This window comes from Rhinolophus ferrumequinum, chromosome 23, assembly GCF_004115265.2.
Source record: "Rhinolophus ferrumequinum isolate MPI-CBG mRhiFer1 chromosome 23, mRhiFer1_v1.p, whole genome shotgun sequence".
In the NCBI taxonomy this organism is placed as follows: domain Eukaryota; kingdom Metazoa; phylum Chordata; class Mammalia; order Chiroptera; family Rhinolophidae; genus Rhinolophus; species Rhinolophus ferrumequinum.
Window position 1 is genome coordinate 43432559 of NC_046306.1, and position 23518 is coordinate 43456076.

Consider the following 23518-nt stretch of genomic DNA (forward strand, 5'->3'; position numbering starts at 1 on the left):
AGACAGTGTTAAGAGAATGAAAAGACAAGTCACAGACTAGGAGAAAATATATGCAAAACAAATATCTGATAAAGGACTGGTTTCCAAAATATAGAACATATAAAACTCAACAATAAGAAAACAAACAACCTAATTAAAATGAGCAAGAGATCTAAACAGACATGTCACCAAAGAAAATATACAAACGGCAAATAAAGATATGAAAAAATGTTCCGCATCATATGGCATCAGGAAAATGCAAATTAGAACAACAATGAGATACCATGACACACCTGTTAGACTGGCCAAAATCCAAAACACTGACATCACCAAACGCTGGTGAGGATATGGAGCAACCGGAACTCTTATTCATTGCTGGTGGGAATGCAAAATGGTACAGCCAATTTGGAAGACAGTATAGTGGTTTCTTATACAATTAAACATACTCTTACCATAAAATCCATCAATCATGCTCCTTGGTATTTATCCAAAGGAGTTGAAAACTTATGTCCACATAAAACCACATAAAACTTATGTCCACATAAAACTTATGTGAACATGAATGTTTATAGCAGCTTTATTCATAATTACCAAAACTTAAAATCAGCCAAGCTTTCATAAGTTAATGGATAAACAAACTATGGTATATTCAGGCAATGTAATATTCAGTGATAAAAAGAAATGAGCTTCAAGCCATGGAAAGACATGGGGGAATCTTAAATGCACATTGCTTAGTGAAAGAAGCCAATCTAATAAGGCTACGTACTGTATGATTCCAACTATATGATATTCTGGAAAAGGCAAAACTATGCAGACAGTAAAAAGATCAGTGGTTGTCAGGGGTTTATGAGGGTGGAAGAGAGATGGAAGGAGTGATGCATAAGTAGAGCACACAGGAGTTTTAGGGCAGTGAAAGTATTGTGTGTTATACTCTAATGGTGGATACATGTCATTATGTATTTGTCAAAACCCATAGAATGTACTGAACCAAGGGTGAACCCTAATGTAAACTATGAACTTTAGTTAATAATAATATATCTATATTGGCTTATCAGTTTTAACAAATGTACCACAATAACTCAATGTATTAATAATAAGGGACAACAGGGAGTGGGGGAGGAGGAGTATGTGGAAACTCTGAACTTTCTGCTCCTTTTTTCAGTAAACCAAAAACTGTTCCAAAAAAAAAAAGTCTACTCATTTTAAACCAAAGAATAAATAAACATAGATTAATGAACATAGAGCTAAAGGATGTACACCAAATTCTCTCTTTGGGCCATGGACTCATGGTGTTTATTTTCTTCTCTTTTCTCATCTGTACTTTCTATTTTCCTGCATAAACATTAAAAAAAAATCAGATAGCAGGTGTAAAAGTGTCCTTCCCTGACTTATGGAAAGGGGAGAAGGAGCTATGTCCATATACACTAGTTTCTATGGAAAAAAATGGGACTTTAGATGAGAAAAAGTAAATAAAAGTCATGTTTGGGAAAGAAAAATTTGAGTGAAATAAAAGGATCATGGAGCATCCAAATGATCCATCCATACCTAGATTTGAATGGATAGAATGAGAATAAACATCATACTTATAGAGAAACATATTCTAAAAATTAAAAACATCAGAATATCTCCCTTTCATCTTGCACTTCTAAGTTCACTTTGTTTCTTCCACATAACCATAGAGCATTGCAGGAGGAGCACTGTGGTCCCTCTTCTTCCAAAAGCTGAACTAAGGCCACACAGCATGCTGACCCCTTGTCTAGTCCCACTAGGCTTTAGCAATGCCGCTCCTAAAGTGGTGCAGCATTTAATTAATTCAGAGTTCCAGAAGGCAAGGCACAAGTGGGCCCCATATAAGAAAACTGTATATAAACAAAATCAGAATTTATACAATGTATACAATTTTGTTCAAATTATAAAATGATTTAGTTGAACATGATTTACTTGGTCCTCAATTAACACATCTGTGCATTAAATTCTTCCTAGAAGTAATTTTGAAGAAGGAGGGAGAAATTAAGAAAATAACTAGAACATCAAAGGACTGGCAGTTGTCACCTTGTTTAGCACAGATTTGACTAGACTCTATGCTCGGCCCAAGGGATAGAGCAGTGAACAAGCAGATGAAGTTACTCTGCTGTCACAGAGCTGGTGAGGGTCAGTAAACACATACTCACACAGCTAATTGTCTAGTGCTGAGTCATCCTAATAAAATATGATGAAAGGTATGTCTGGTCTAGCCTGAGAGATGGTCAAAACTTCTCAGACTAAGAAATACTTACACTAATGCTTGTCAAATCAGGAAGAATTGGGATGTCATCAAAATGGCAGCATGAGGTTAGCCTCTGGAACTCTCCCCTGAAATTTACATCAAATCGAACAACTATAACTCCACAAAGGACTCACTGCACAGCAGACAAGAAAGACGAAGAGGTTCACTACTGAATTCACCTAAAGGTGGACAAATTGTGCGAGCCGAGAGTAGGGAAGAGAGAAGTGTGGAGACGGGGCCACCTGGGCGCAGGATGCAGACCTAGCTCAGTGCTCTGAGCTCTCTGCATCCCCAAACTACCGCAGCTACGGGAGAGGGAAAAACTCGGACTCCTACGGCTCTGTTTATGGCCCACAGGGCTGAGGGGACAGCATATAATACGGCTGAACCCAAAACTCACAGCAGATACCTCAGAGCAAAGACTGAGGGAGGAGGACTGAAAACGGTGGTTTAAGTCCTCACTGCTGCAAAGAATGGAAGCCTTAGGCACTGAGACTAGCCGCTCCTGCCTACCCTCCCAGAGCTCACCCCGCCCCCACCTGCCCAGTGCTACAAGCAGAACAGTAACAGTGTCAGATCAAAAGAACAGAATATTTGCAGTTCTGAGAACTGTGGTCCGCAGACACATATTTGCAGCCCAACTAATTCTAACAAAGGGGAGGGAGCTCTGGAAGCAGGACTGGCTGTGGTGGTGATTGCCGCCATTGCTCTGGGTCACCTCTCACAACCTACCCGCCTCTGTCCCCACCTATCTGGGTGGATCCCTGCAGGAGTAAACAGAACTGCTGAAACACACGGGCTCTGAATCTGGTACAGGAAGAGGTTTGGAACTTCAAAAGCTCTCTGCATCCCCACCCAGACGCAGTGCCCTATGACAAAGGCAAACTGTTAACAGAGGGGAAGCCCACCTTCCATGGAATCCCACCATTTTGTGAGAAGCTGGAATAGTGCAGAAAAAACATAACACTACAGTGTGAGACAGAATAAAAGGCTGCAGTCGGAAAGAAAATAAAGCATTCTAATAACATGTACTCAAAAACAAAAGAAAGACCTCTTCCTATCAACCTGTCACAGAACCCACTCTTGTAGATGTCTAGGAAGAGAAATAATAAATCACAAATTGCCATGAATAACCAATGCAACAAGACAGCTCAGAAAGAAAAAGAAAATCTCCAGAAAACAAATTGAAAGATATGGAAATATGGACTTAAATGACAGAGAATTCAAGATTGCAGTTCTGAAAAAACTCAATGAGATGCAAGAAAACACAGAAAGGCAGTTTAATGAGCTCAGAAACACAATCAAAAACAACATGAACATTTTACGAAAGAGATTGAAATTTTTAAAAAGAACCACACAGAATTTGTGGAGATTAAGAATTCAATAGAAGAAGTTAAGAATGAAATAACCAGCTTAGGTAGTAGAGTGGACCAGATGGAGGAAAGAACCAGTGACATCAAAGATAGAAACCTGAAAATCACACGGATGGAAGAAGAAAGAGATTTGAGACTTAAAAGAAATGAAACAACTCTACAAGAACTTTCTGACTCATTCAGGAAGAGCAATATAAAAATAATGGGCATACCCGAAAGGGAAGAAAGGAAGAAGGGAACAGAGAGTATATTCAAAGAAATAGTCGATGAGAACTTCCCAAACTTGTGGACAGAACTGGATCCTCGAATCCAAGAAGCAAATAGAATACCTAATTACCTCAACCCCAACAGGACTACTCCAAGGGAAATTGTATTGAAGCTGTCAAAAATCAATGACAAAGAAAGAATCCTCAAGGCAGCCAGGGAAAAGAAGACGGTAACCTACAAAGGAAAGCCCATTAGATTATCATCAGATTTTTCAGCCGAAACTCTACAAGCCAGGAGGGAGTGGAACCAAATATTCAAACTATTGAAAGAGAGAATTTATGAGCCAAGAATAATGTATCCAGCAAAGATATCCTTTAGATATGAAGGAGGAAAAAAGACATTCCAGACATACAGAAGTTGAAGGAACTTAATAATACACGACCTGCACTACAAGAAATACTAAAGAGGCTATTCAACCACCATCAACAGGGACAATTTGTGGCAACCAAAACATAAAAAGGGGGAGAGTAAAGGCATGAACCGGAACATGGGAATGGAGAAAGTAAGCATGCTGAAGAAAATGGAATACTCTAAATATCAAACTTTCTTTTACATAAACTTAATGGTAACTGCTCAAAAATACCAGAACTCAAATATATACTGTAATAAAAGAAGAAACAGAGGGAAAAGCCATAGAATACCACCATACAGAAATAATAGACAACAACAAAAAGGCAAAGAAACAATGGAGACATAGCCTTACCAGAAAACTAAAGACAGAATGACAGGAAATCCTCACATATCAATAATCACCCTAAATATAAATGGACTGAACTCACCAATAAAAAGGCACAGAGTAGCAGATTGGATCAAAAAGCTAAACCCAATCATATGCTGTCTCCAAGAGACAAATCTCAGTTACAAGGACAAGCATAGACTCAAAGTGAAAGGGTGGAAATTGACACTCCAAGCAAATGGTATCCAGAGAAAATCAGGATAGCCATAATGATATCAGATGAAACAGACTTCAGGGTGAAAAAGGTAAAAAGAGACAAAGATGGACATTTCATAATGGTAAAGGGGACATACACAAGAAGACATACCAGTCATCAATATTTATGCCTCCAATCAGGGAGCTCTGAAATATACCAAGCAACTATTAACAGAACTAAAGGGAGAAATTGACCAACACACAATTATACTAGAGGACCTAAATACATCATTGACAGCTATGGATAAATCATCCAAACAGAAAATAAATAATGAAAGAGCAGCACTAAATGACACGTTAGATGAAATAGACATAATTGACATATACAGAGCACTTCATCCTAAAACATCAGACTATACATTTTTTTCTAGTGTGCATAGAACATTCTCAAGGATAGACCATATATTGGGAGATAAAATCATCCTCAGCAAATTTAAGATTGAAATCATACCAAGCATATTCTCTGATCACAAGTCTTTGAAATTGGATATCAACTGCAAAAAGAAAGTAGGAAAAAATACAAACACTTGGAGATTAAACAACATAGTTTTAAAGAATGACCAAGTCAAAGAAGATATTAAAGGAGAAATCAAAAGAAACATAGAAACAAATGAGAATGAAAATGCATCCTACCAAAATTTTTGGGAAGTAACGAAAGCAGTTTTAAGAGGGAAATTTATATCATTACAGGCCTATCTCAAGAAACAAGGAAAATCCCAAATAAATACCTCATGCTACACATTAAAGAACTAGAAAAAGAAGAACAAATGAAACCCAAGATCAGCAGAAGAAAGGAAATAATAAAAATCAGAGCAGAAAAAAATGCAATAGAGAACCAAAAGACAATAGAAAAAATTAATGTGACAAAGAGCTGGGTCTTTGAAAAGATTAACAAAGGTGACAAACCCTTGGCTAGGCTCACTAAGATAAACAGAGAGAAGACACTGATAAACAAAATAAGAAATGAAAAAGGGGAAGTTATCACGGATGCCACAGAAATACAAAGGATCATCCAAGAATGTTATGAAGGACTATATGCCATCAAATTCAATAACCTAGATGAAATGGACAAGTTCTTAGAAACATATAGACTTCCTAGGCTGAACCATGAAGAGCTGGAAAATCTAAACAGACCGATCACTAGTAACGAAATTGAATCAGTCATCCAAAACCTTCCCAAAAGCAAACATCTGGGACCAGATGGCTTCACTACTGAATTCTACCAAACCTTCAAAGAGGATCTAATACCAATCCTGCTCAAACTCTTCCAAAAATTGAAGAAGAGACAGTACTCCCTATCTCATTATGAAGCCAACATTACCCTGATACCAAAACCTGGTAAGGACAACACAAAAAAAGGAAACTACATACCAATATCTCTGATGAATGCAGATGCAAAAATCCTAAAGAAAATTCTAGTAAATCGAATGCAACAATGCATTAAAAAGATTATTCGTCACGACCAAGTGGGGTTTGTCCCAGGGGCACAAGGATGGTTTAACATCCACAAATCCATCAATGTGATACATCACATAAACAAAATAAAGGACAAAAATCATATGATTATATCTATTGATGCAGAAAAAGCATTTGACAAGATACTACATAGATTTATGATTAAAACACTTAATAAAATAGATAAGAAGGAAAATAATTTAACATAATAAAGGCCATATATGACAAACCCCTAGCTAATATCATAATTAACAGTGGAAAACTGAAGCCCTTTGCTCTACATTCAGGAACACGACAGGGCTGTCCCCTATCACTTCTGCTTTTCAACATAGTGTGGGAAGTCCTTGCCAGAGCAATCAGGCAAGAGAAAGAAATAAAATGCATCCAAAATGGGAATGAAGAAGTTAAATTGTCACTCTTTGCAGATGACACGATGCTATATATAGAAAACCCTAAAGACTCCATCAAAAGACTACTAGAAACAATCAACGAATACAGTAAAGTTGCCGGCTACAAAATCAACGTACAAAAGTCCATTGCATTCCTATATACTAACAATGAAATCTCAGAAAAAGAAATACAAAAGACAATTCCTTTTGCAATTGCAGCAAAAAGAATAAAATACCTAGGAATAAACTTAACCAAGGATGTGAAGGACCTATATGCTGAAAACTATAAGACATTTTTTAAAAAAATTGAAGAAGACACAAAGAAATGGAAAGATATTCCATGCGCATGGATTGGAAGAATAAACATAGTTAAAATGGCCACATAACCCAAAGTGATATACAGATTTAATGCAATCCCCATCTAAATCCCAATGGCATTTTTTAAAGAAATAGAGCAAAAAATCATCAGATTTGTTTGGAACCACAAAAGACCTAAAACAGTCAAAGCAATTTTAAGAAAAAAGAACAATACTGTAGGTATCACACTCCCTGACTTTAGCTTATACTACAGGGCTACAATAATCAAAACAGCATGGTATTGGCAGAAAAACAGACACATAAACAAATGGAATAGAATTGAGAACCAGAAACAGAACCACATAAATATGGACAGATAATTTTTGACAAAGAAGCTAAAAACATGCAATGGAGGAAAGACAGCCTCTTCAATTAATGGTGCTGGGAGAATTGGAAAGCCATGTGCAAAAGAATGAAACTGGACTACTATCTGTCACCATGTACCAAAATGAACTCAAAATGGATCAAAGACTTAAGCATAAGACCTGACACAATAAACTGCATAGAAGAAAACATAGGTACTAAACTTATGGACCTTGGGTTCAAAGAGCATTTTATGAATTTGACTCCAAAAGCAATGGAAGTAAAAGTTAAAATAAACGAATGGGACTATATGAAACTTAAAAGGTTCTGCACAGCAAAAGAAACCATCGACAAAATAAAGAGGCAACCAACTGAATGGGAGATGATTTTTGGAAATAGTGCCTCCGATAAGGGGCTAATATCCAAAATATACAAGTAACTCATGAAACTCAACAACAAAAAAACAAACAACCCAACTGAAAAACGGGCACAGGACCTGAAGAGACATTTCTCCAAAGAGGACATACAAATGGCAAATAGACATATGAAAAAATGCTCAACATCACTAATCATCAGAGAAATGCAAATAAAAACCACAATGAGATATCACCTCACCTTAGTCAGAATGGCTATCATTAACAAGACAAATAGTAACAAGTGTTGGAGAGGCTGTGGAGAAAAATGAACCCTCATACACTGTTGGTGGGAATGCAGACTGGTGCAGCCATTATGGAAGGCAGTGTGGAGGTTCCTCAAAAAATTACGAATAGAATTGCCATGTGACCCAGCAATCCCTCTCCTGGGTATCTACCCCAAAAATCTGAAAACATTTATCCATAAAGACATATGTGCTCCAGTGTTCATTGCAGCTTTGTTTACAGTGGCCAAGACATGGAATCAACCAAAATATCCTTCGATAGACGAATGGATAAAGAAATTGTGGCATATATACACAATGGAATACTATTCGGCGGTAAGAAAAGATGATATAGGAATACTTGTGACACCATGGATGGATCTTGAGAGTATGATGCTAAGCAAAATAAGTCAGACAGAAAAAGCAGATAACCATTTGATTTCACTGATATGTGGTATATAAACCAAGAACAACAAAAGAACAAGACAAACAAATGAGAAACAAAAACTCATAGACACAGACAATAGTTTAGTGGTTACCAGAGGGTAAGGGGGTTGGGGGGTGGGAGATGAGGGTAAGGGGGATCAAATATATGGTGATGGAAGGAGAACTGACTCTGGGTGGTGAACACACAATGGGATTTATAGATGATGTAATACAGAATTGTACACCTGAAATCTATGTAACTTTACTAACAATTGTCGCCCCTATAAACTTTAATTAATAAAAAAAATCAGGAAGAATTGGTAGGCGAAAGGTGGGCATTGGGAGGAGCATCTGGATGTGAAGTCAAGGAAATGTCAGGTGTAAGAAACCATATGTACAATTGTCCTGTGGTAGGAAAGTGCTGCCTCCGTTGAATGAAACTGAAACTTATCTGTGAGCCTGAGACAGAGCTAGCAAGAGATAAAGAGGCAAAAGATAAGGCTTAAGAGGTAGCACCCACCACCACCTTTGGGGCGGTACTTCACTATGGCCATAACTGCGGCGGTGGGGGGTGGGGGGGAGTTGGGAGGAGGTGGGTCCTGAGCACTGCAGATGCTGCCAAAGATGCAGACCCTGGAAGGGCCTGGAAGACAAGAGATTCCAGGAGGCCTGCCCAGATGCTCTCAAAATACAAAGGACGTCAGAGTCATTCTGGAGCACATTTTATTACTTGGGCTCCAGAACACGCTCCAGGCCCCACTCCTGTATCTGGCCCATTCTATCCCCAAAATGGCCCCTCCAGAATCTTCCCTTTGGCTTTCTTTCCCCAGGCCTGAGATGTATGGCCATCAACTTGAGACTACCCATGACAGACCCTTTGCTCCTGGTGCCTAAGAAAGCAGCTCTTGCAAATGGAGGCCTAAAGGTCATCTTCCACATTGTTCAACAGTAGTATTTCTTATTCCTGGTGGGACCCAGCTAAGGCCCAGGGACCCAAAGCAATTCTCCAAAGGAAAGCTAAGTCTTTTGTTTTCAACTCTACAGACACAGAGTAATATGTGTTGGGTTGTATCTTGTGGCTAGTCTATAAGCACAACTTTTAAAATATCTAGTTTATAGATTAAAACAACAACAAAAATAACAAGAACAACAAAATAGGCACAAAAATGCAAAATGTCCTGGCCAGGGTCACAAGAGTTAGTAAAAGACACCACTGGGATTTGAATCAGCATCTCCTTCCAAAGTCTGCATTCGTTCCTTATGCCATGCTGCCACAAAATCTAGACACTTTTAGCTAAATCACAAACCCCCAATCACCCATCCACACCAAGACCTACTATTTAATGTGGCATCAGACTTCATAAGCAGCTTAATATGGTTCATTAGCTAAAAGACTATACTTTAAAAAATAATTCAGGAAGAATGCAAAGTTTTGGAGCACTGGGAGGGACATCTCAGCGGCAGAGGTCCCCGCTGAATAGTGAAGGGTCCCAGCCCCACACCGGGCTCCCCAACCCAGAGGTCCTGTGACCGAAAGAGGAGTCCCTATAACATCTTGCAGTGAAAATGAGCAAGGATTCCATCTATCCCTCTTGGTGAGATGGAAGGTGTCTGGAAACCCAGATGTCCTCTGAAAGGGCCTACACACAGACTTACTAGCTTGAAAGCATTCATCCTGGGATCAGTGGAGGGGGAGCAACTCAAGAAATGCCAGAAACATACAGGGAAACACTGAGTTGTGTGGCTACAGGACAGGGGCTAGAGGGACAGCTAACATTATCCCTGTGTAGAGCCTGCCTCATATGTAGCCTACAGGAGGGCAACATCTTTCCTGTGTTGAACCATCCCCCAGAGGGACAAATCTCAGACAGAATCAGTCTGGTAAAATCTGCACAAACACCACCTTGGGATTCCCTGGGACCCCACCCTGAGTAACCCCTGACACTCTCAGCTCCTGGGGGGTCAGTCCTGTTCCGCCAGCTGGGAGGCTTCTACAGCAGCTAACAACCCTGTAGTGGCCTTGGAAAATCTCAGCGACATGTGGTCAGCACCAGCTCCTACTGCATCCTTTCTTGGCTGGCTCTTGGGATTCTGTGGCCCTGAAGAAAACAATGGCTGGCTGCAGTGTTTTCAGGGCATTTTGTAGAGTGGCTACAGACTCAACACTGGTGGAAAAACTAAATCTGCATTAACTTTGAGAAAACCACCAGTCATATCCCATAACTCACTGGGACTGCACCCTACCCTACTCTGGCATCATTGCCAGGGTGAACTGTCAACACTGGGTCAAACGGCTTCACACACACATAAAGAGGCTCCTTCAGCAACTAAGACTTATGGGAAGGTGGCAGGTGGCAACAGGCCTGGGGTGGTGGGGCTAGGCCTTTTGCTAAGTTGCCCTAGGCCCAATACTGATGGCAGCTAGCTTCAGCTCATACATAGCAAGGCCTCCCCCACTTGCTTCCAGGTCCAGTATAGTCAGCAACCAACTGCATATAGCTTTGTAGCTCCTAATCCATAGCCCCAGGCTGGTCACAGGCAAGGTTGAAATTGGCCTGCATGGGAACCCTTTGATGAGGCACCAGAAATAACACATTCAGAGGCTGGCCTCAGACCATATCAGAGCACCACCTGATTAGCCTCACAAGTGGCACACCTGAAGGGTGATCTCAACAGGCACAAGAGCCCATTCAGGTGAATCCCCATCTGACGGGTCAGCTCCCACACTGCAGGTCAAGTGCTATGGTCATAGCCAATCCTCACAGCCAGGCAACCTGAGAGTCAATCACACTACCTGATGGGCCAAAAGCAATCAAGTCTCAACTACAACAGAAGAATACACACAACACACACAAAGGACACTCCTGACTCACAGAGGTTATCATGGAGACAGCGTCACTGGACCACAGAGGATGTCTACTACACAAGGCCACCTGGCAAAGACTGAAAGACAGAAGATCTACCTAATATATAGAAGCAAACACAGACAGGCAGCCAGAATGGCAAAACAAAGAAACATATCCCAAATAAAATAACAGTAGTAACCTCCAGAAATAAAACTAAATGAAATGGAAGCAACCAACCTACCAAAGATAGAGTTTAAAGCAGGTTATAAGAATGCTCAACGAACTTAGTAAGAACCAGTCAGAAATAAAGAATATAATAACTGAAATGAAGAATACACTAGAAGGAATCAACAGCACATTTGGTGGAGGATCAAATCAGTGATTTAAAGGACAAGGTAGCAAAAAACACCCAATCAGCACAAGAAAAAGAGAAAAGAATTTAAAAAAAAAAGGAAAAGAAAAAGAAGAAGACGGTTTAAGGGATCTCTGGGACAACATCAACTGTAACAACATTCGCATCGTAGGAGTACCAGAAGGAGAAGAGGGAACAAGGGATCAAGAACCTATTTGAAGAAATAATGATTGAAAACTTCCCTAACCTGGAAAAGGAAAGAGACATACAAGGCTAGGAAGTGCAGAGAGTCCTAAAAAAGATGAACTGAAACAGCCCACACCAAAACACATTATAATTAAAATGACAAAAGTTAAAAACAATGAAAGAATCCTAAAAGCAGAGAAAGACAACTAGCTACTTACAAGGGAGCTCCCAGAAAGTGTCAGTTGATTTCTCAACAGAAACTTTGCAGGCTAGAAGAAAGTGGCAGGAAATACTCAAAGTGATGAAAAGCAAGGGTCTACAACCAAGACTACTATATCCAGCAAGGCCATCATTTAAAATTGAAAGAGAGATAAAGAGATTTCCAGACAAGAAGAAGCTAAAGGAATTCATTACCACCAAGCCACTATTACAAGAAATGTTAAAAGAATTTCTTTAAGCAGAAGAAAGGAGAAGATAAACAAACAGGGATTAAAAATATGAATAAAAATGGCAATAACTATGTACCTATCAATAACCACTTTAAATATTAATTGATTAAGTGTTCCAATCAAAAGACACAAGGTAGCTAAATGGACAAGAAAACAAGACCCATACATACGCTGTCTACAAGAGACCCACCTCAGATTAGACATTACAGATTGAAAGACACACATAGACTGAAAGTAAAGGGATGGAAAAAGATATTCCATGCAAGTGGAAACCAAAGAAAAACTGGAGTGGCAATATTTATATCAGACAACATAGAACAGTATAATAAGAGACAAAGAAGGACATTACATAATGATAAAGGGATCAATCCAACAAGAGGACATAATCCTAGTAACATCTCTGCACCCAACATAAGAGCAGCTAAATATATAAAACAAATATTGACCAGCAAAAAGGAAGAGATTGACAGTAACATAATCATAGCAGGGGAATTTAACACCCCATTGACAGTAATGGACAGATCTTCCAGACATAAAATCAACAAGAAAACAGCAGCCTTAATTGACACATGAAACCAGATGGATTTAATTATTGTTAGAGCTTTTCATCCCAAAGAACCAGAATATACATTTTTTTCAAGTGCACATGGAACATTTTTCAAGGTAAACCACAGGATAGGCCATAAAACAGGTCTCAATAATTTTCTTTTTAATTTATTGGGGTGACAATTGTTCGTAAAATTATATAGATTTCAGGTGTACAAGTCTGTATTACATCATCTATAAATCCATTTGTGTGTTCACCACCCAGAGTCAGTTCTCCTTCCATCACACTATATTTGATCCCCCTTACCTTCATCTCCCACCCCCCACGCCCCTTACCCTCTGGTAACCACTAAACTATTGTCTGTGTCTATGAGTTTTTGTTTCTCATTTGTTTGTCTTGTTCTTTTGTTGTTTTTGGTTTATATACCACATATCAGTGAAATGATATGGTTCTCTGCTTTTTCTGTCTGACTTATTTCGCTTAGCATCATACTCTCAAGATCCATCCATGGTGTCACAAATATTCCTATATCATCTTTTCTTACCACCGAATAGTATTCCATTGTGTATATATACCAATAGATTAAAGAAGATTGAAATCATATAAATTTAAGCAAGCCTGTTCTCAGACCACATTGGAATGAAACTAGATATCAATTACAAACAAACATGCAAACAAAAAACCTGAAAAACACACAAACATATGAAGTCTAAATAACGTGCTCCTAAACAATGAATAGGTTAACAATGAGATCAAAAGAAAGAAATCAAAAGATAATTGAGAGAAATTAAAATGAAAACACAATGATCCAAAATCTATGGGACACAGCAAAAGCAGTCTTAAGAAGGGAATTTGTAGCAATGCAGGCCTACCTCAAGAAACAAGAAAAACCTCAAATAAACAATCTAATTGTACACCAGAGGGAACTGAACAAAAAATAGCAATAAATAAATAAATAAATGCCCAAAGTGAGTGGAAGAAAGGAAATAATAAAGATCAGAGTGGAAATAAGCAAAATAGAGGCTAAAAAAAAATACAAGAGATAAATTAAATTAAGAGCTGATTCTTTGCAAAGATAAACAAAATGGAAAAACTTTAACCAGACTCATAAAAAGAAAAAGAGAGAGGACCCAAATAAATAAAATCAGAAGTGAAAGAGAAGTGACAATGAACATCACAGAAATACAAAACAAAACAAAACAAAACAAAAAAAACCCCACAAAGTTTAAGAAAATATTATGAGCAATTATATGCCAACAAATTGGACAATCTGGAAGAAATGGGTATATTCCTAGAAGCATACAGTCTTCCAAAGCTGAATCAACAAGAAACAGAATATATGCACTGATCTATTATACTAATGAAATCAAATTGGTAATCAAAAAGCTCCCAAAACAAAAGTCCTGGACCAGATGGCGTCACAGGTAAATTTTACCAAACATTCACAGAAGAATTAACATCTACTCTTCTCAAACTATTCCAAAAATTTAAAAAGGAGGAAAGACACTCAAGCTCATTCTATGAGGCCACCATTAGCTTGATTCCAAAACCAAAAAAAGACATTACAAAAAAAGAAAAATTGTAGGCCGATATCCTTGATGAATATAGATGCAAAAATCCTTAACAAAATATTAGCAAACTGAATTCAGCAATACATTAAAAAGATCATACACCATGACCATATTCTTGGGATGCAAGTTTGGTTCGATATCCACAAATCAATTAATGTGATACACAACATAAACAAAATTAAATATAAAAATTCATATGATCATATCAACAGATGCAGAAAAAGTATTTGACAGATTTCAGCATCCATTTATGATAAAAACTCTCAAGAAAGTGGAGATAGAGGAAACATACCTCAATATAATAAAGGCCACATATGACAAACCCACAGCAAACATCATACTTAATGGTGAAAAGATAAAAGCATTCTCTTTAACATCAATAACATGACAAGGATGCCCATTTTTTTTAACTACTTTTATTTAACATAGGATTGGAAGTCCTAGCCACAGCAATCAGACAAGAGAAAGAATTAAAAGGCATCCAAATTGGAAAGGAAGAAGTAAAACTGTCATTATTTGAAGATGACATGATACTCTATACAAAGGACTCCAAAGATTTCACCCAAAAATAGTTATTAGAAATGATAAAAACTCAGTAAAGTAACAGGATCCAAAATCAATATTCAGAAATTGGTTGCATTTTTATACACCAATAACAAACTATCAGAAAGAGAAATTATGGAAACAATCCCATTTACAAAAAAATAAATAAATAAATAAAATACCTAGGAATAAATTTAACTAAGTAAGTAAAAGACAAGTACTCAGAATATTATAAGACATTAAAGAGAGAAATTAAAGAAGATACAAATAAAATAGAAGCATATACAATGCTCATGGATAGAAAGAATCAATATAATTAAAATGTCCATACTACCCAAAGCAATCTACAGATTCAATGCAATCCTTATTAAAATACCAATGGTATTTTTTCCATAGAACTAGAACAAATAATCCTAAAATTTATGTAGAACCATTAAAGACCCCAAATAGCTGTGACAATTTTGAGAAAGAAGAACAAAATTAGACGTATCATGCTATGTGATATCAAACTGTACTACAATGCCATAGTAATCAAAACAGAATGTATTGACATACAAACAGACACATAGATCAATGGAACAGAATAGAGAGCCCAGAAATAAATCCATGCCATTATGGTCATTTAATCTATGACAAAGGAGGCAAAAATATACATTGGGGTAAAGACAGTCTGTTCAATAAATGGTGCTGGCACAACTGGGCAGATACATGCAAAAAAAATGAAACTGACAACTTTTATACAAGAATAACTTCAAAATGGATTAAAGACTTAAATGTGAGATGTGAAACCATAAAACTCCTAGAAGAAAATATAGAAAGTAAACTCTCAGACATTACCCTTAGTAATATTTTTACTGGTATATCTATTAGGGCAAGGGAAACAAAAGAAAAAATAAACATGTGAGACTATGTCAAACTAAAAAGTTTTTGCACAGCAAAGGAAACCAACAAAACAAAACGACATCCTACTGAATAGAAGAAGATATTTGCCTATGATATGGGATTAATATCTAAAATCTATAAAACCTCATACAACTCAACACCAAAAATACAAACAATACAATTAACAAGTGAACAGAAGACCTAAATAAACATTTCTCCAAAGAGGACATACACATGGCCAATAGACATATGAAAAGTTGCTCAATGTCACTAATGATCAGAGAAATGCAAATAAAAACCTCAATGAGATATCACCTCACACCTGTCAGAAGGACCATCATCAATAAATCAACAAACAACAGTTGTGAGGATGCAATGAAAAGGGAATCCTTGTGTACTGTTGGTGGGATTGCAAGTTGATGCAGCCACTATGGAAAACAATATAAAAGTTCCTCAAAAAATGAAAAGTAGAAGTACCTTATGACCCAGCAATTCTACTCCTGGGTATTTATCTGAACAAATCCAAAACACTAACTCAAAAAGATACATGTATATTTTGTTCACTACAGTGCCATTTATAATAGCCAAGATTTGGAAACAATACCCAGCAATAGATGATTGGATAAAGAAACAGTGGCACATGTATATAATGGAAAATTACTTTGCTGTAAACAAGAATAAAATCTTACCATTTGTGGCAACAGGGATGAACCTAGAGAGTAGTATGCTAAGTGAATTAAGTCAGACTGAGAAAGACTAATACCATATGATCTCATTTATATGTGGAATCTAAAGAACAAAATAAAAGAACAAAAACAAAAATAGACTCATAGATAAGAGAACAAACTGGTGGTTACTGGATGGAAGCATTGTTGGGGGCTGGGTGAAAAAGGTGTAGGAATTAAGAACTACAAATTGGTAGTTAGAAAATAGTTCACAGGTATGTAAAGTACAGCATGGGGCATATAGTCAACAATATTGTAAGAACTATGTATAGTGTCAGATGGGTACCAGACTTATGGGGATTATCACTTTGAGGTGTGTAAATGTCTAATTATTACGTTATTTTGTACACCTGAAATTAATAATTAAAAATAATAAAATAAGAAATAAAAAAAAGAACTCAAAAGAAGACAGTCTCTATAATTAATGATGCCTGAACAACTTTTATTTTTGTCTAAAAGTACTCTATATTTTGCTGTAGTTCAGTTCTGATAAAACTGAAGATCTCTTTTATTGTATGCTGCTTTAAGATTTACCTATGTATTGAGTGCCTGCCATTATGCTAAGTACCTTATTCAGACATTAGATTTTTAAGTTCTTCAATTTCAATTTTTCATAGTTTCCATTTCTCTACCAAAAATGTCTGTCTTTTTATTTATTGTGAATATGTTTTCCTTTACCTCATTTAGTTACAATAGTTACTTTAAAATCCTTGTCTGCTGATTCCAATATCTGGTCATCTCCAGACTGGCTTCTGTTGTCAATTTCCTGGTTCTTAATATATTGAGAAATTGTGGGTTGTATTCTGTCAAGTCAATTATTTTCTAAGAGTGCTAATGTTTCTGTGTTTGTTAGTTTTAGCAGGAAAATAACGCAGTTGGGCTCTGAAAATCCTCTTTCCCTCACAGGAGAGGAAATCTCAGCTCAGCTCCTGATACTTAGCTTGGCTTTTTGAAACTTGAAATCCAGGCATCAGCAGAGAGGCAGGCAGAGCTCTGCACAGAATGAGGGACCCCTCCCCACTGAACTCTCCTTCTAGATATTCTCAGTTTGCAGCAGTTGCAGTCACCATGAATTTTGACCTCTGGCTCTTCGAGGCAAGTCATCCATTGGAATTTTATCCTCCCGAATGGCACAGACCGGGGTCTGCCCTCAGCTATGAGCATAAACACACTGTGCTTGCTAGTCTCTTCTCTCAAGTGTTGACCCCCTTCTAGAACCTTTTGTGCAACCCTGCTGAGTACTTTAACTACACCACTCCTTTCAACCTATAGCCACCCTGTGGTGAGGGCAATACTTTACTAATCATCCCCATTTTGCTGAACAGGAAACAGAGGCTTAAAGACTATAAATCAAGATCAAGGTCATAAATGTCACAGCAAGGAATAAAACTTTGATCAGCTGGGCTCTGAAGCCCCAGTTCTTACACTTCAGGCTGTAACACCATCTCTAGTCAGCACAGTCACCTTTGATCACCAGTGGTTACAAAACAGTCATCAGTATGAGCTGCATTCTACATTGCACAGGGCCAAAAAATGAAGAGCAGTGTTTAGGAGTAGGGATTGGGGAGGGGGCGTCAGAAGGTCCCCCAGAAAATAGGTCAGGAACAAGGAGCTGTGGTTTCTCTCCTTTAGTTCCAAATGGAATCAAAACAGAGAGTCATTGGTGGGGCTGATATAAGCTGGGTTGGCAGCAGAAAAAGACAACCTATGACTTTTTTTTTTATTTTATTCGGGTAACAATTGTTAGTAATGTTACATAGATTTCAGGTATACAATTCTGTAATACATCATCTATATCTCACACTGTGTGTTCACCACCCAGAGTCAGTACTCCTTCCATCACCATACATTTGACCCCATTTACCTTCTTCTACAACTCCCCTTCCCTCTTACCCTCTGGTAACCACTAAACTATTGTCTATGAGTTTTTGTCACTTCACTTGTTTGTCTTGCCCTTTTGTTGACTTCAGTTTTATATACCACACATCAGTGAAATCATATGGTCCTCGACTTTTTCTATCTGACTTATTTTGCTTAGAATTATAATCTCAAGATCCATCCATGTTGCCGCGAATGGTACAATTTCGTCTTATGGCAGAATAGTATTCCATTGTGTATATATACCACAACTTCTTCATCCATTCATCTATCGACGAACACTTTGTTTGTTTCCATGTCTTGGCAACTGTAAATAAAGATGCAATGAACATTGGAGCACATATGTCTTTATGCATAAATGCTTTCAGATTTTTTGGGTAGACACCCAGGAGAGGGATTGCTGGATCATATGGTAATTCTATTCTTAATTTTTTGAACCTCCACACTGCCTTCCATAGCGGCATCACAAATCTACATTCCCACCAATGGTGTATGAGGGTTCCTTGTTCTCCATAGCCTCTCCAACACTTGTTACTATTTGTCTTGTTGATGATAGCCATTCTAACTGGGGTGAGGTGATATCTCGTGGTTTTTATTTGCATTTCTCTGGATTAGTGATGTTGAGCTTTTTTCATATGTCGATTGGGCATTTCTATGTCCTCTTTGGAGAAAAGTCTCTTCAGGTCCTCTGCCCATTTTTTAATTGGATAGGTTATTTGTTTGTTTGGTTGGTTGATTGGTTGGTTGAGTTTCATGAGTTCCTTGTATATTTTGGATATTAGCCCCTTATCGGAGGGTTTGTTTGCAAAAATCTCCCATTTCTTTGGATGCCTCTTTATTTTGTTGATGGTTTCTTTTGCTGTGCAGAAGCTTTTTAGTTTTATATAGCCCCATTCATTTATTTTAGCTTTTGCTTCCCTTGCCTTTAAAGTCAAATTCATAAAATCCTCTTTGAACCCAAGGTCCATAATTTTAGTACCTATGTTTTCTTTTATGCAGTCTATTGTTTCAGGTTTTATGTTTAGGTCTTTGACCCATTTTGAATTAATTTTGGTACATGGTGACAGGTAGTTGTCGTTTCATTATTTTGAACGTGGCTTTCCAATTCTCCCAGCACCATTTATTGAAGAGGCTGTCTTTTCTCCATTGTGTGTTTTTTGCTTCTTTGTCAAAAATTATCTGTTCATATGTAGGTGTGTTTATTTCTGGGTTCTCAATTCTATTCCATTCGTCTATGTGTCTGATTTTTTTTGCCAATACCATACTGTTTTGATTATTGTTGCCCTGTAGTACACCCTACGTCTGGGAGTGTGATACCTCCAGCATTGTTCTATTTTCTTAGGATTGCTTTGGCTATTCGGGGTCCTTTGAGATTCCATACAAATCTGATGGTTTTTTGTTCTATTTCTTTAAAACATGTCATTGGGATTTTGGTGGAGATTGCATTAAATCTGTATATTGCTTTGGGTAATATGGCCATTTTAACTATGTTGTTTCTTCCAATCCATGAGCACGGAATGTCTTTCCATTTCTTTCTGTCTTCTTCAATTTCTTTTAAAAATGTCTTATAATTTTCAGTATATAGGTCTTTCACATCCTTGGTTAAGTTTATACCTAGGTATTTTATTCTTTTTGTTGCCATTGCAAAAGGAATTTTTTTTATTTATTTCTTTTTCTGAGATTTCATTATTATTATGTAGGAATACAATGGACTTTTGTACGTTGATTTTGTAGCCAGCAACTTTACTGTATTCGTTTATTGTTTCTAATAGCTTTTTGGTGGATTTTTTTAGGGTTTTCTATATATAGTATCATGTCATCTGCAAAGAGTGACAGTTTAATTTCTTCATTCCCAATTTGGATGCCTTTTATTTCTTTCTCTTGCCTGATTGCTGTGGCGAGGACTTCCAACACTATGTTGAAAAGCAGAGGTGATAGATAGGGGACAGCCCTGTCGTGTTCCTGAACATAGAGCAAAGGGCTTCAGTTTTTCACTGTTAATTATGATATTAGCTGAGGGCTTGTCATATATCGCCTTTATTATGTTAAGGTATTTTCCTTTTATACACATATTATTAATTGTTTTAATCATAAATGGATGTTGTCAGATGCTTTTTTTTGCATTTATTGATATAATAATATAATTTTTGTCCTTTGTTTTGTGTATGTGATGTATCACATTGATGGATTTTTCATATGTTGAGCCATCCTTGTGCCCCTGGGATGAACCCCACTTGGTTGTGATTCATAATCTTTTTAATGCATTGTTGTTTTCGATTTGCTAGAATTTTGTTTAGGATTTTTGCATCTGTATTCATCAGAGATATTGATCTGTAATTTTTTTGTGTGTGTGTTATCCTTACCAGGTTTTGGTATCAGGGTAATGTTGGCCTCATAAAATGAGTTAGGTAATATTGTCTCTTCTTCAATTTTTTGGAAGAGTTTGAGTAGAACAGTTATTAATAAATATTTGGTAGAATTCACTAGTGAAGCCATCTGGTCCCGGACTTTTGCTTTTGGGAAGATTTTGGGTGACTGATTCAATTTCATTACTGGTGATCAGTCTGTTTAGATTTTCCAGTTCTTCATGGTTCAGCCTAGAAAGGCTATGTGTTTCTAAGAATGTGTCCATTTTGTCTAGGTTATTGAATTTAGTGGCATATAGTCCTTCATAGTATTCTTCAAAGATCCTTTGTATTTCTGTAGCATCCGTGATAGCTTACACTCTTTCATTTCTGATTTTGTTTATTTGTGTCTTTTCTCTTTTAATCTTAGTGAGTCTAGCCAAGGGTTTGTCAATTTTATTAATTTTTCAAAGAACCAGCTCTTTGTCGCATTAATTTTTTCTATTGTCTTTTTGTTCTCTATTTCATTTAGTTCTGCTCTGATTTTTATTATTTCCTTTCTTCTGTTGACTTTGGGTTTCATTTGTTCTTCTTTTTCTAGTTATTTAAGGCGTAACTTGAGGTTGTTCACCTGGGATTTTTCTTGAGATAGGACTGTAATAAAATAAATTTCCCTCTTAAAACTACTTTCGCTGCATTCCAAATGTTTTGGTAGGATGTATTTTCATTCTCATTTTTCTATGTATCTTCTTTTTTTTTTTTTTTTTTTTTTTTTAACTATCCACCGTTTATTCTTTATTAAGACATGGCCAATCCAAAAGGAATGCTATGGTTGTGTTCAAACCAGGTTGCTTCTACTTCCTCATTGTAGTTAATCTTTCCATCATCCTCTTATCCCTCTTAACGCAATCGGGGCCTAGCATATTATCTTCTAGGTCTGGATATGGGAAAGTGCAGGCCGGCAACAGGAAGAGAGATCATCTTCTTACGAGGGTCAGGCACCCACGCCTGACCTGCAGAGAACTGCAGGTGAACCCAACCCTCTCTGTCTGCCAAGAGAGGTCTGCCATGGACCACACACCACCTGACACCAGAGGTTTGCAGCAGAAAGTTCTCAGGAGAAGTAGGAATGGGACATGAATTCATAGCCTTAGGTTGAACGGCTCTTGCAGCAAGTCTTGCCCATGCTGCCATCAAGGCTTCCTGAGCTGAAGTTATCACTTCAACGCTGTTGGTCATTTGCTCTCTCTCATTCATCTTACAACTTTTCTTACTCCTTGTTTTCTTGGTCATCATCTTGCATTTCTTTGAACTTGACTCCTGTAGTATTTCAGGAATGTTTTGTTTTTCTTCAGAGTATGCATGTTCCTCGAGCCTCAGATAAACGTCTATTTTCTTGCCATCAGTACTCAAATTAAATTGTTGGCACCAGTTCCGCAAAGTGTCCCAAAGCACTTTATTAATTGAAGGCAAAATGGTCGGCAAGGGGAGCATTGGTTTTGGACGAGCTTTGAACTGGTCACTCGTTTGAGGAAGATAAACTTCATCATCTGTCCTAGGAATCTTCAGGTTGTCTTCTGAGATAGAAGAAATGCTTGGTTCCATTTCACGTTCTTCATTAGGTTCCTCACTAACTGGAACCAATGTGAGAATCACACTTTCTTCCTCTAATTCAACCTTAAAGTAATCCTTTTCGCTGCTATCAAAATTTGAATTTGCCATTCCCAGGAACACTCAGAGAACAGCAAAGCCAGCACAGTTAAGGATGCCTGCAGTTTACTCCTTTTAACCTCTCTATGTATCTTTTGATCTCTCCTTTTATTTCTTCTTTGACCCAGTTTTTTTTTAAAGTATGTTGTTTAATCTCCACATATTGGTGGTCTTTCCTGCTTTCTTTTTTCTGTTAACATCCAATTTCAAAGCCTTGTGATCAGAGAATATGCTTGGTATGCTTTCAATCTTCCTAAATTTGCTGAGGCTAGATTTATGTCCTGTCCCTTATTTCCTATCCTTATGGTCTATCCTTGAGAATGTTCCATGTACACTAGAAAAGAATGTATAGTCTGGTGTTCTCGGATGAAGTGCTTTATAAATGTCAATTATGCCCATTTCATCTAATGTGTCATTCAGGGCTGATATGTCTTTATTTACTTTCTGTTTGGATTATCCATAGCTGTCAATGATGTATTTTGGTCCCCTAGTATAATTATGTTTTGGTCAATTTCTCCCTTTAGATCTGTTAGTAGTTGCTTGGTACATTTCGGTGTTCCCTGACTGGGGACATAAATATTGACGACTGTTATGTCCTTTTGTTGTGTAGTCCTCTTTATCATTATGAAAAGTCTGTCTTTGTCTTTTGTTACCTTTTTCATCCTGAAGTCTGTTTCATCTGATGTCAGTATGGTTACACCTGACTTTGTCAGGATACTACTTGCTTGGAGTGTCAAATTCCAACCTTTCACTTTGAGTCTGTATTTATACTGATAGCTGAGATGTGTCAGCATATGGTTCGGTTTAGTTTTTTGATCCAATATGTTACTTTGTGACTTTTTATTGGTGAGTTCAGTCCATTTACATTTAGGGTGATTACTGATATGTGAGGATTTCCTATCATTCTATCTTTAGTTTTCTCGTAAGGCTGTGTCTCCATTGTTTCTTTGCCTTTTTGATCCTGTTTATTATTTCAGTGTGGTGGTATTCTATGATTTTCCTTCTGTTTCTTCTTTTATTATGTTACATATTTCAGTTCTGGGTTTTTTTGTTTTGTTTTTTTGAGTGGTTACCATTAAATTTATGTAAAAGAAAGTTTCG

The 23518-nt window shown here is 37.3% G+C and overlaps 1 pseudogene; it reads right to left on the reverse strand.

Annotated features, from left to right (window-relative positions):
* Positions 1-21561: 21561 nt before the first annotated feature.
* LOC117016295 (developmental pluripotency-associated protein 2-like) lies at positions 21562-22465 on the reverse strand (annotated as a pseudogene).
* Between the last annotated feature and the right edge of the window lie 1053 nt (positions 22466-23518).